At 40.4% G+C, this 12,891-nt stretch overlaps 2 long non-coding RNA genes across 3 annotated transcripts in view; both read right to left on the reverse strand.

The window, feature by feature from the left end:
• Positions 1 to 8,202, reverse strand: part of LOC109615638 — a 57,422-nt gene extending 49,220 nt beyond the window's left edge. Inside the window, exon 1 of the long non-coding RNA XR_002196638.2 lies at positions 8,134 to 8,202. This is a non-coding gene — a long non-coding RNA (uncharacterized LOC109615638). The remainder of the gene's footprint in view (positions 1 to 8,133) is intronic.
• A 655-nt stretch (positions 8,203 to 8,857) lies between these two features.
• Positions 8,858 to 12,308, reverse strand: LOC105018030. 2 transcript variants are annotated; one of them, XR_003781629.2, is made up of 5 exons: positions 12,104 to 12,308; positions 11,943 to 12,017; positions 11,195 to 11,352; positions 9,890 to 10,034; positions 8,858 to 9,379 (listed from the first exon to the last, which is right to left on the reverse strand). It is a non-coding gene; the product is annotated as an uncharacterized LOC105018030 (long non-coding RNA). The 2 variants fall into 2 exon arrangements; XR_001198540.4 differs by lacking the exon at positions 11,195 to 11,352.
• Between the last annotated feature and the right edge of the window lie 583 nt (positions 12,309 to 12,891).

Genomic DNA, 12,891 nt, shown 5'->3' on the forward strand with positions numbered 1-12,891 from the left:
TAGTATGGTGTTCCTTATAATCCTTTAGGTGAGTGTATATTACAATGCTGTTTCAAAACAGTTGTGATGCTGCGTGAAATGAAAATAAAAACAGAATGCAATAATGTGCAAATCATTTAAACCCTATATTCAATAAAAAAATAGTATAACCCTGTTTCCAAAAAGGTTGGGACGCTGTGTAAAATATCAACAAAAGTTGTGATGCTGCGTGAAATGTAAATAAAAACAGAATGCAATAATGGGCAAATCATTTAAATCCTATATTCAATAAAAAAATAGTATAACCCTGTTTCCAAAAAGGTTGGGACCCTGTGTAAAATATCAACAAAAAAAGATTGCTTTGATGTGCAAATCATTTAGACCCTATATTCAATAGAAAATAGTACAAACACAACATATCAAATGTTGAAACTGAGAAATGTTATTGTTTCTTGAGAAAGATATGCCCACTTTGAATTCGATGCCAGAAACATTTAAGCAAAGGCAACAAAAGACCAGAAATGTTGTGTAAGGCTAACAAATTAAACCTGGTGGAATATCACACAACTAATTAGGTCGATTGGCAACAGATCAGTAACATGATTGGGAATTAAAAGATAATTCCAGATCTGCTAGAAGTGAGGATGGGGAGTGGTTCACCACTCTGTGAAAGACTGCCCAGGCAAATAGTGCAACAATTTAAGGTTGCATTTTCTCAACATAAAATTGCAAAGAGTTTGGGGATCTCATCATCTACAGTACATAATATCATTAAACGATTAAGAGAATCTGGAGAAATCTCTGTATGCAAGGGAAATGACCGAAAACCAATAATTACAGTGGGGCAAAAAAGTATTTAGTCAGCCACCAATTGTGCAAGTTCTCCCACTTAAAAAGATGAGAGAGGCCTGTAATTTTCATCATAGGTACACTTCAACTATGAGAGACAAAATGAAATCTAGAAAATCACATTGTAGGATTTTGTATGAATTTATTGGTAAATTCCTCTGTAAAATAAGTATTTGGTCACCTACAAACAAGCAAGATATCTGGCTGTCACAGACCTGTAACTTCTTCTTTAAGAGGCTCCTCTGTCCTCCACTCGTTACCTGTATTAATGGCCCCTGTTTGAACTTGTTATCAGTATAAAAGACACCTGTCCACAACCTCAAACAGTCTCACTCCCAACTCCACTATGGCCAAGACCAAAGAGCTGTCAAAGGACACCAGAAACAAAATTGTAGACCTGCGCCAGGCTGGGAAGACTTAATCTGCAATAGGTAAGCATCTTGGTGTGAAGAAATCAATTGTGGGAGCAATTATAAGAAAATGGAAGACATACAAGACCACTGATAATCTCCCTTGATCCAGGGTTCCACGCAAGATCTCACCCCGTGGGGTCAAAATTATCACAAGAACGGTGAGCAAAAATCCCAGAACCACACGGGGGGACCTAGTGAATGACCTACAGAGAGCTGGGACCAAAAAACAAAGGCTACCATCAGTAACACACTACACCGCCAGGGACTCAAATCCTGCAGTGCCAGACGTGTCCCCCTGCTTAAGCCAGTACATGTCCAGGCCCGTCTGAGGTTTGCTAGAGAGCATTTGGATGGTCCAGAATAGGACTGGGAGAATGTCATATGGTCAGATGAAACCAAAAACATTTTGGTAAAAACTCAACTCGTCGTGTTTAGAGGAGAAAGAATGCTGAGTTGCATCCACAGAACACCATACCTACTGTGAAGCATGGGGGTGGAAACATCATGCTTTGGGGCTGTTTTTCTACAAAGGGACCAGGACAACTGATCCGTGTAAAGGAAAGAATGAATGGGGCCATGCATCGTGAGATTTTGAGTGAAAACCTCCTTCCATCAGCAAGGGCATTGAAGATGAAACGTGGCTGGGTCTTTCAGCATGACAATGGTCCCAAACACACCACCCGGGCAACAAAGGAGTGGCTTCGTAAGAAGCATTTCAAGGTCCTGGAGTCACCAGATCTCAACCCCATAGAAAATCTTTGGAGGGATTTGAAAGTCTGTGTTGCCCAGCGACAGCCCCAAAACATCACTGCTCTAGAGGAGATCTTCATGGAGGAATGGGCCAGAATACCAGCAACAGTGTGTGAAAACCTTGTGAAGACTTACAGAAAACATTTGACCTCTGTCATTGCCAGCAAAGGGTATATAACAAAGTATTGAGATTTTGTTATTGACCAAATACTTATTTTCCACCATTATTTACCAATAAATTCATTAAAAATCCCACAATTTTGTCTCTCATGTGTACCTTTGATGAAAATTACAGGCCTCTCTCATCTTTTTAAGTGGGAGAACTTGCACAATTGGTGGCTGACTAAATACTTTTTTGCCCCACTGTATATTGGATGGCCATGATCTTCTGGCCCTCATGTGGCACTGCATTAAAAACAAACAAGATTGTGTTGTAGAAATCACTGCATTTGGCTCAGGAACACTTCTGAAACAATTGTCTGTGAGCACAGTATTTCGCTGCATCTACAAATGCAAGTTGAAACTCTACCATGCAAAAAAGAAACCAAATATAAACAAGATCCAGAAACGCCAATGTCTTCTCTGGGCCCGAGCTCATTTAACATGGACTGAGGCAAGTGGAGAAAAAAATTGGTCTGACAAATCAAAATCTGAAATAATTTTCGGGAATCATGGACTCCACTTCCTCCGGACTAAAGAGGAGAGTGACCATCTGGCTTCTTATTAACGCACAGTTCAAAAACCAGCATCTGTGATACTATGGGTGTGCTTTAGTGCACATGGCATGGGTGACTTGCACATCTGTGAAGACACCATTAATGCTGAACAATATACACAGGTTTTGGAGCAACATATGCTGCCATCCAAAACATATTTTTCAGGGAAGGTCTTGCTTATTTCAGCAAAACAATGCCAAACCATATTTTGCACGTATTACAACAAAATGGCTCTGTAGTAAAAGAGTCGGGGTGCTTAACTAGCCTGCCTGCAGTCCAGACCTGTCACCCATTAAAAAACATTTAGTGCATTATGAAACAAAAAATATAACAAAAGAGACTGTTGAGCAGTTAAAATCCTGTATCAAGCAAGAATGGGAAAACATTTCACTCTCAAAACTACAGCAATTGATCTCCTCAGTTCCCAAACTCTTTTGAAGTGTTGTTAAAAGAAGAGGTGATACAACACAGTGGTAAACATGCCTCTGTCCCAACGTTTTGAAAGGTGTTGCTGGCTTCAAATTCAAAATGGACATGTATTTTTCCAAAAACAATACAATTTCTCACTTTTGATATGTTGTCTTTGTACTATTTTCAATTAAAAATAGGGATAAATGATTTGCACATCATTGAATTCTGTTTTTATTTGCATTTTATGTTAAAAAACTTTAGGAAATGGGGTTGTACACTCACCTAAAGGATTATTAGGAACACCATACTAATACTGTGTTTGACTCCCTTTCGCCTTCAGAACTGCCTTAATTCTATGTGGCATTGATTCAACAAGGTGCTGAAAGCATTCTTTAGAAATGTTGACCCATATTGATAGGATAGCATCTTGCTGTTGATGGAGATTTGTGGGATGCACATCCAGGGCACAAAGCTCCCGTTCCACCACATCCCAAAGATGCTCTATTGGATTGAGATCTGGTGACTGTGGGGGCCATTTCAGTACAGTGAACTCATTTTCATGTTCGAGAAACCAATTTGAAATGATTCAAGCTTTGTGACATGGTGCATTATCCTGCTGGAAGTAGCCATCAAAGGATGGGTACATGGTGGTCATAAAGGGATGGACATGGTCAGAAACAATGGTCAGGTAGGCCGTGGCATTTAAACAATGCCCAATTGGCACTAAGGGGCCTAAAGTGTGCCAAGAAAACATCCCCCACACCATTACACCACCACCACCAGCCTGCACAATGGTAACAAGGCATGATGGATCCATGTTCTCATTCTGTTTATGCCAAATTCTGACTCTACCATCTGAATGTCTCAACAGAAATTGAGACTCATCAGACCAGGCAACATTCTTCCAGTCTTCAACTGTCCAATTTTGGTGAGCTCGTGCAAATTGTAGCCTCTTTTTCCTATTTGTAGTGGAAATTAGTAGTACACAGTGGGGTCTTCTGCTGTTGTAGCCCATCCGCCTCAAGGTTGTGGGTTTTGTGGGTGTTGTGGCTTCACAAATGCTTTGCTGCATACCTCGGTTGTAACGAGTGGTTATTTCAGTCAAAGTTGCTCTTCTATGAGCTTGAATCCGTCGGCCCATTCTCCTCTGACCTCTATCATCAACAAGGCATTTTCGCCCACAGGACTGCCGCATAGTGGATGTTTTTCCCTTTTCACACCATTCTTTGTAAACCCTAGAAATGGTTGTGCGTGAAAATCCCAGTAACTGAGCAGATTGTGAAATACTCAGACCGGCCTGTCTGGCTCCAACAACCATGTCACGCTCAAAATTGCTTAAATCACCTTTCTTTCCCATTCTGACATTCAGTTTGGAGTTCAGGAGATTGTCTTGACCAGGACCACACCCCTAAATGCATTGAAGCAACTGCCATGTGATTGGTTGATTAGAAAATTGCATTAATTAGATATTGAACAGGTGTTCCAAATAATCCTTTAGGTGAGTTTATAAAGCAAATTCTGTGTGACATTTTGGGTGTGACATTTTGTTACAGGCTTATGGCTGAACACCAGTAAATATTGCCATGTTACTGAACCATTATCTCCTGTAGGGGACAGCACAGGTGACTCTGTAATAGCAGATGAACTCAACATAAAGATGGCATAGGCTATAAGAAGATTGCAAAGACCCTGAAACTGAGCTGCAGCAGGGTGGCCAAGACCATACAACGGTTTAACAGAACAGGTTCCACTCAGAACAGGCCTTGCCATGGTCGACCAAAAAAGTTGAGTGCACATGCCCAGCATCATATCCAGAGGTTGTCTTTGGGAAATAGACACGAGTGCTTCCATAATTGCTGCAGAGGTTGAAGGTGTGGGGGGTCAGCCTGTCAGTGCTCAGACCATACGCTGCACACTGCATCAAATTGGTCTGCATGGCTGTCGTCCCAGAAGGAAGCCTCTTCTAAAGATGATGCACAAGAAAGTCTGCAAACAGTTTGCTGAAGACAAGCAGACTAAGGACATGGATTACAGGAACCATGTCCTGTGGTCTGATGAGACCAAGATAAACGTATTTGGCTCAGATGGTGTCAAGTGTGTGTGGCGGCAACCAGGTAAGGAGTACAAAGACAAGTGTGTCTTGCCTACAAGCATAGTGGTGGGAGTGTCATGGTCTGGGGCTGCATGAGTGCTGCCAGCACTGGGGAGCTACAGTTCATTGAGGGAACCATGAATGCCAACATGTAATGTGACATACTGAAGCAGGGCATGATCCCCTCCCTTCATAGACTGGGCCGCAGGGCAGTATTCCAACATTATAATGACCCCAATACACCTCCAAGACGACCACTGCCTTGCTAAAGAAGCTGAGGTTAAAGCTGGCCAAGCATGAATCCAGGCCTAAACCCTATTGAGCATCTGTGGAGCATCCTCAAATGGAAGGTGGAGGAGCGCAAGGTCTCTAACATCCACCAGCTCTGTGATGTCATCATGGAGGAGTGGAAGAGGACTCCAGTGGCAACCTGTGAAGCTCTGGTGAACTCCATGCCCAAGAGGGTTAAGGCAGTGCTGGTAAATAATGGTGGCCACACAAAATATTGACACTCAATTTGGATATTTTCACTTAGGGGTGTACTCACTTTTGTTGCCAGCAGTTTAGACATTAATGGCTGTGTGTTGTGTTATTTTGAGGGGACAGCAAATGTACACGGTTATACAAGCTGTACACTCACAACTTTACATTGTAGCCAAGTGTCATTTCTTCAGTGTTCTTCACATGAAAAGATATAATCAAATATTTACAAAAATGTGAGGGGTGTACTCGTGAGATACTGTTATTAGTTGGTTAAACTGAATTAAATTCAGAATGTTCCCCAGCCCTGTTTTGTCTCTGGTTTTGGGGTGACTGCACTGTACCTCAGAGGTCTGACCTTCCAAAGTCTGAATGAAAAAAAAAATCTGGACCCAGGAGCTAAAGTTAGGATTCAGCCCTAAATGACATGAAAGAGACCCAAAATCCCCATGAAACAGTGTGAATTAAGGCAGCGATTGCAACATCTGAAGCCGTCAACTGACCAGCTATAGTTACCCAGCTCCAGTTTATCTCTCACCAGGACACTACCTATTTTTATGCAGGCAATCCTTTGAAGTCCACACTTCAAGGTACCACAAACCTTGCTAAATATTCCCCAAGGACTTTATTCCATCATTACTTGCACAATTTACAGCCTATGTTTCATGAAAGGAAACAGATAAAAGAATGTAACAGATGTTCTTTTGTCTTCTCTGGCTTCCTGTGACGTGTGTATATTTTCATTCAAATTCCTAAACTTCTTATCTCAGGCATTTTTGGGACAATCGCTTGCTAAACCCAATAGCGTACAACTTAGGTTACTTGTTTACTTTTTCTTTCTCTCAATTTCTCCATTTCTAAAACAAAACTTTTCTGTGATTTCTTTTTCAAACCATACTCAGTAAACCTAAATTATAGCTTGTTATAAATTAATTGGGCGTGTGGAGGGGTAGCCAAACATTCTCTTAGTTGGCACACAGACCATCTCTAAAACACAAATGACATCTTGAGATTTGACAGTTAATTTTTTTTTCATTCTCTACTAAGCCTCTTCAATTCGCACTTGTCTTTCGTTAATTGGCTTCAACTCTGTAGAGCGCAGGTCTAGATGTTTATTTTCTTTCAATTGTCAAGCACATTGTTGATGACAAGTTAACAGAGCTGCCAAAAAAGATATGCAAATCGCCTGTGCATTCTCATTTCATTCCACTGCCAGGTGGAGTTTGTTCTCAGTGCTCTCGTTGTGTCATTCAAATCGGGAATTGCCTCCTCTCCCTATTGAGAATAAGAAATGTATAATAGAAATGTCTCTCATTCAGGACTCGCAACAAACGTTTTTCTTCACAGGCCTGGAACCTTCCAGAAGTGCAATTTCAACAGCCCCAAAATGAACTTTACCTGTCCCAAAATGTGTACAGTTTAATATACCAACATGGGTTTAGGTAATTTGCAACACTATAAGTTATTTGTGTATTTCTGACAGACAGTTGACATACATGAACCAAAACTAACAGCGTATTCTGTGGATGGGTAGATCTCAGCTGCCAGTCGTTCAAATGAACGAAACAACTGAACGAAATAAAACTGAGGAGTCAGTCATTCACAAGTCTTTTTACTTAGGCAAAGTCTCAGTGTACGATTTCATCTGTGTTTATCATTACAATAAAAAATAAACTACTACATTAATTATTTTAGACCTACCATGTGTCCAGTTATCTGTTACAAACGTCTTTAATGCTATTGTCTTGATCTATTTTTCTTTGTGTACGCAAAACTAACAGCGTTTTCCGTGGATGGGCAGAACTCCGCTGCCAGTCGTTCACAAGTCATTTTTTTTCTAGTGACTCGTTCAATTGTATTGTTCATTCGAACGTTTGACCGCGGATTTCTACAACTCGATCATTGCTTCCTACTCTGTTCTCCAGTTCATTTGAACGTCTATGTACATTTGCAGAGGAAAAAAAAGGTCTAGGAAATTCATAAAGACATGTTTATAACTGATAATTTAACGCGGACTATAATAATTAATATTACTGATGCCATGGAAAAAATAAACAGATGAAAACAAGCGAATCGTTGAAAACGAACGAATCGTTCAAGAACTGCACATACCTACTCAATAAGAGACATTATCTCTTGTTGGCCGGCTCCGTTTATTCGGTCCGGCAAACATAATTTGTTCCACAGATTTCATTTTCTTTGCTTCACCCACACTTTCATGTGACTGACGATATTTCAGCCAGTAAAATATGTAGTTACCTGGTCATAGCTCAAACGTGGCCATACTTGGGCTAGTAAACTGATTTGTATAGCTAGCCAGCGAAGTTCACGTTTGCAAGCTATACACAGACTAAGGCGGGTCATTTAGATACCTTTGTATAGCTAGCTAGCTTAAAGGTGCCTTATGCAGCATTTAAAATATCCGATAATAACCGTTACATACCATCAGTTGGCAGACTGTCAGAACTGACAGGCCGGGACGTTTGTAGCAGTGTACTTCTTTGAAGGTGTGTGAGGTGAAGGCCAATGACAAGCTTTGTTTGGGTTCATGTCGCCTACACTGAACGCTCCAGAAATGAAAATATACGGAAGGAACCATTTATTAGTTCTGGCCCGGATTCACACCACCTCTGGCCTCATAATACCACAAAACAAACCATATACAAAAATACAGATTTTTTTTCAGTTAAAGGGATAGTTTAATTTCTTTTAGATGTTGTGCATGATTCAGCTTGTGCTATGGGTCCTAGTAATAGATATCAGTGAAGGTATACCATTTCTTTCTGAGAAGCCAAAGGGTTACTGGGATAGTTTCAACCACAGAACTTAAGGCAGGCGCTAATGCCCGCTATGTCTGCTACTAACATTTACTTTCATTCTCAATTAATCTGTTGATTTTTGTTTCTATTAACTGACTGGTCTATATAATGTATAACAAATATTATGACTTGTATTTACCAAGGTACACTAAAGCTGAGGATACACGGAGCAACTTTTAGAGCAATCGTACTGGGCGACGTTGCCGTCAATGGTAATGAGTAAATATTACTACCGTAATCCCCTTCCCCCACCATCTTAAGACTTCTTGTTTTGATAGAACAGATGAGTGACACATTTTAAATTTTATTTAAAATACACATTTTAAATTTTATTTAAAATGTCTGAGATAAAAAGACAGGACAGAAACACATTTTACAGCTCATTTCTGTCTTTAACAACTGTAGGAATAATAAACTTCTTGTAGGAACAACTACAGGACAACTGTAGGAATAAGAAACTTCTTTACTACCACATACCTATGACACAGGTGTTATTTTGTGGTTATTTTTTAAATTAAAGCAGAAAAAAAAGCTAAAGCCAGCAGAGAAACGAGATTCTACGGCCTAAACACACAAGATGTAACGTTTTAATTAGCGATAAGTTTGTCTTAATAGATAATACCTGCCAGCCATTTAGATTTTAACCATTTTCCATGACCATGGTATAAATAACAAAGGTTTTATAGCCAAAATACAATATCCAACTCTAGTCATATGAAACCCAGAAAAAACAAAATGTTCATACACGTTCTTTGGTGGCTTTACAGGAAACATTGATGAGGCAAGTGAAGTGGGAATGCCACAACTCTCACATAACACCCAACAAATCATCAATGGTGGAAGAGTGGGGGATGGCCGATGCGTTCATTTCTGCAAAGTATAAAAGAATGTTCAGTTAAAAAAGATCAGTGATGCTGTTTTTAAATGCTACATTGCTTGTCAGCACCCAGTCACCTATGTGCTCTGATTAATTTGGCATTCACTTAACAAGGGCTCGAACATTTCAATTTAGTATTGAATTGAATACTAAATTGCATCCATGCAAAGCTTCGTTTAATCCATATAACTATATAGAACACTGTTTTGCATGGACATTTATTACTGTCGCACATTGCGCTTATGCTGTGAACACAACGTAATTATGATGGCGCTGTTTGCAAAGTGGAGGAAGAGAGAGAAAATAGGGAGGGGCGAAGAAGAAAGTGTCTAAAGTATGGGATTATTTCAAGCTAAAAGAAAACAACAACTCAGTAATGTTGCAGTCCGTCCACCATAAAACAAAATGTATGTCGTCTCGGCAACATCCCGACAGCACCTGATCAGAAAGCACCCGGTGTTCTGCCAGCGGACCACAGCCCCGCCAGCAAGCAAGTCTCTTACCACGGTTAATGAATGGCCTCTCTGGCCATGGCACGTTCTTTGCGGCCACCTCCACGGTCAGAGGCCAAGTTGAACCAGCGGACGGCGTGCTTGTTAATCTCGTTGTCCGATGCGCAGCTAGCAGCTTGGTTCTTCCGTACAGCCTCTGTTAAGAGAGCAAGTCAATTGGTTGATGAGCCGTCATTAACAGAAATTCTGAAAATTACCTCTAAGTCAAGCCAATAACCCACTGTTTTGAGAAATGCTTTAGATGTTGCCCATGATTACTATTGTTGGTGTGGCAGTAGACCTAATTTTCTGTAGCCTTTCATTTAGTAACTCAAAACAAATGAATAACTAATCACATCTAGATTGTATTGGATCATCCTTAAATCTCAGTGCATCTTATCATTCTAAATTTATCTGTGTGGATTCTGTATCAGGTCATGGATAGGCATTGGCGGGTACCGGTTTCAAGGTTTACCACGGTGTGAAAAAGTAAAGGTTACAAAACCACTATTTTTACCGTTGCTATGTTATTAATCTGCCAAAGATGTAAAGTACAGGAATCCCGCAGCGTAGAGAGTAACACGGCCCTCCCCCTCTGTTTGGTGCAGTAGTCAGTGGCCTGTGTAGGATGGCCGAAGGAGAGGAACCCCTCAACATTTCCCCAGTATCTCCAGGCAGAGGACATTTAGGGGAATCACGTTTTCTGACAGCTCTTTCAGAGGTGTGTCAAGCAGGCTACAGACTCTTTTTAATGTCGTTCAGAAATTTTCAAACTAAAAGCTCTCAATTCAACTCCAAGTAAAGCATTACGTGATTATGTGAGTAACCGGTGCTGTCATGACTGCAATCTATTTCAGCACCGCTATCAACGTATTTTTTTATTTTTAGGCTTTAAAGTTGCATCCCTTATATCTAAAAATCCATCCATCGTCGTACAGGGTCGCGGGGGGTTGGAGCCAATCCCAGTTTACGTTGGGCGAAAGGCGGGGTACACCCTGGACAGGTTGCCAGTCCATCGCAGGGCCACACATAGACGAACAACCACTCACACTCACATCTAAGGACAATTTAGGGACACCAATTAACCTAGCCTGCATGCCTTTGGACAGTGGGAGGAAGCCGGAGTACCCGGAGAGAACCTACATAGAGACGGGGAGAACATGCAAACTCCACACAGAAAGGCCGGGGCAACCGGGTTTGAACAGTGCTAACCACTGCACCACCGTATCTATCTATCTATATATATATATATATTTAATTGTTCTCATCTACTAGTCACCTCCACATATACTACAATACGTATACTAAAATACTTACTGATCAACAGAGTTTGTGTCAGCATTTCTTTAAAACCTCTTTTCCCGTTTACTCCTTTCCAATTAATCTGTTTGGCCACTGTGTTTGAGAAAATCCTTGAAAGTATATTCTAAGTTACTCTTTTGGAGTTCTGTCCTCCTACAGCATTGAGCCGAAATCTGACAATACAGAAAAGCATTTCAGATCAACAGAGACAATTGCGCAAATTGTATGTCGGTTTACTAAATCATGAAACAAACAGTACAGTAAACAACAGTTTAGCTTTGAAAAAATGGGTTACAACATTAAACTCTATCAATACAAACAAAATTCTCTCTTTTTTCTTGTTTTAAAATCGACGCAGATGCAGTTCTGCATGTAACGTTAGTATGTGTACAATCAGGAGTAGGCTGAGCATCTATCAGTCAATTTTGACCGGGTTTTAACTTCTTACGTTAGTTTTGAACAGCACCAATTGACAGCACCTCAAAACTAACGTACAACATAATTGTAAGTTAACCAACGTTAAACAGCATTAATGTTTTATGCTAGCTACACACAAAGTTGTTTATTAATGCTAGCTAGCTCATCAGTTCATTCAGTTAATTTAGCTAACCCAGCTAAAAAGCGTACGTTAGCCAATGCCTCTTCAATTAACGTTAGCCATCGTAAGAAGTTAAAACCCGGTCAAAACATTCCGAAATGATGTTAACAAGCATTACAAACAAGCACACTAAACTGTTTGATTGTTTGACATCCTTCAACTTACCGTTAAACTCTTCTACAACGCTTGCAGTCCGAATTGTTCCAAAGAAAGACCAACAGTCAATTAGCCATCGAAAACCTGGTCAAAACATTCCGAAATGATGTTAACAAGCATTACAAACAAGCACACTAAACTGTTTGATTGTTTGACATCGTTCAACTTACCGTTATAAACTCTTTCCACAAAGCTTGCAGTCCGAAATGATCCAAAGAAAGACCAACAGTTCGCGTGCTCGTTCCGACGAGTCCGGGCCAGAACTATTATGATTCCGCCGACTGATGCCTACTCTTGATTACACAGACTACATGCGGGCCGTATCTGGAACGGTGCAGTAAAACGGGCGTGACTGTTACACGGATCTGCCGGTTTGGAGGCGGATCCGGCCCAGAGTCAGCTGCTATCTGGGGATGATGACGGAGAAACAATACTAAGTAGAAAATCATTTGATATTCTTGTTTATTCTATTTGTATGAGCGCAGATTCGTTTTGGGAAAGTTTCTCAAGTTTTTGGTTTAGACAATAAGCTAACGAGATAATTGTGGCTGAGCAAACACTCATTGATTCCATTTCTTGCTGGAAAATATTGTTACAACCATGGTGTTATCTGCAAAATGTAAAATAATAAAAAAAACTTCTATTGTGGGCTGTTTGACTAAACCTGATGCATGAGCGAATATTGCTCGGAATAATCAATTATTTTGCCTTTTAGCTAGATTTAGGCTTGTGCAAACTGGTCGAAGTGCATACATTATTGTTCCAGCTTGCGCTAACTATAGCACAATTATGGTTTCATGTTCGCTAGATATCCATCAACGAGTCTCTGAAACATGGCAATGCATCTCATGCAAAATATTGCCTAGATTATGTTTTGATTGGTTTAGCTGTTTACTTTGTTTATTATGTGTTCCGTAGTTATGGAAAAGGCCCATCAACTTTAACCCCATTTGAAACG

The sequence above is a fragment of the Esox lucius genome, chromosome 3 (genome assembly GCF_011004845.1).
Source record: "Esox lucius isolate fEsoLuc1 chromosome 3, fEsoLuc1.pri, whole genome shotgun sequence".
NCBI lineage: Eukaryota > Metazoa > Chordata > Actinopteri > Esociformes > Esocidae > Esox > Esox lucius.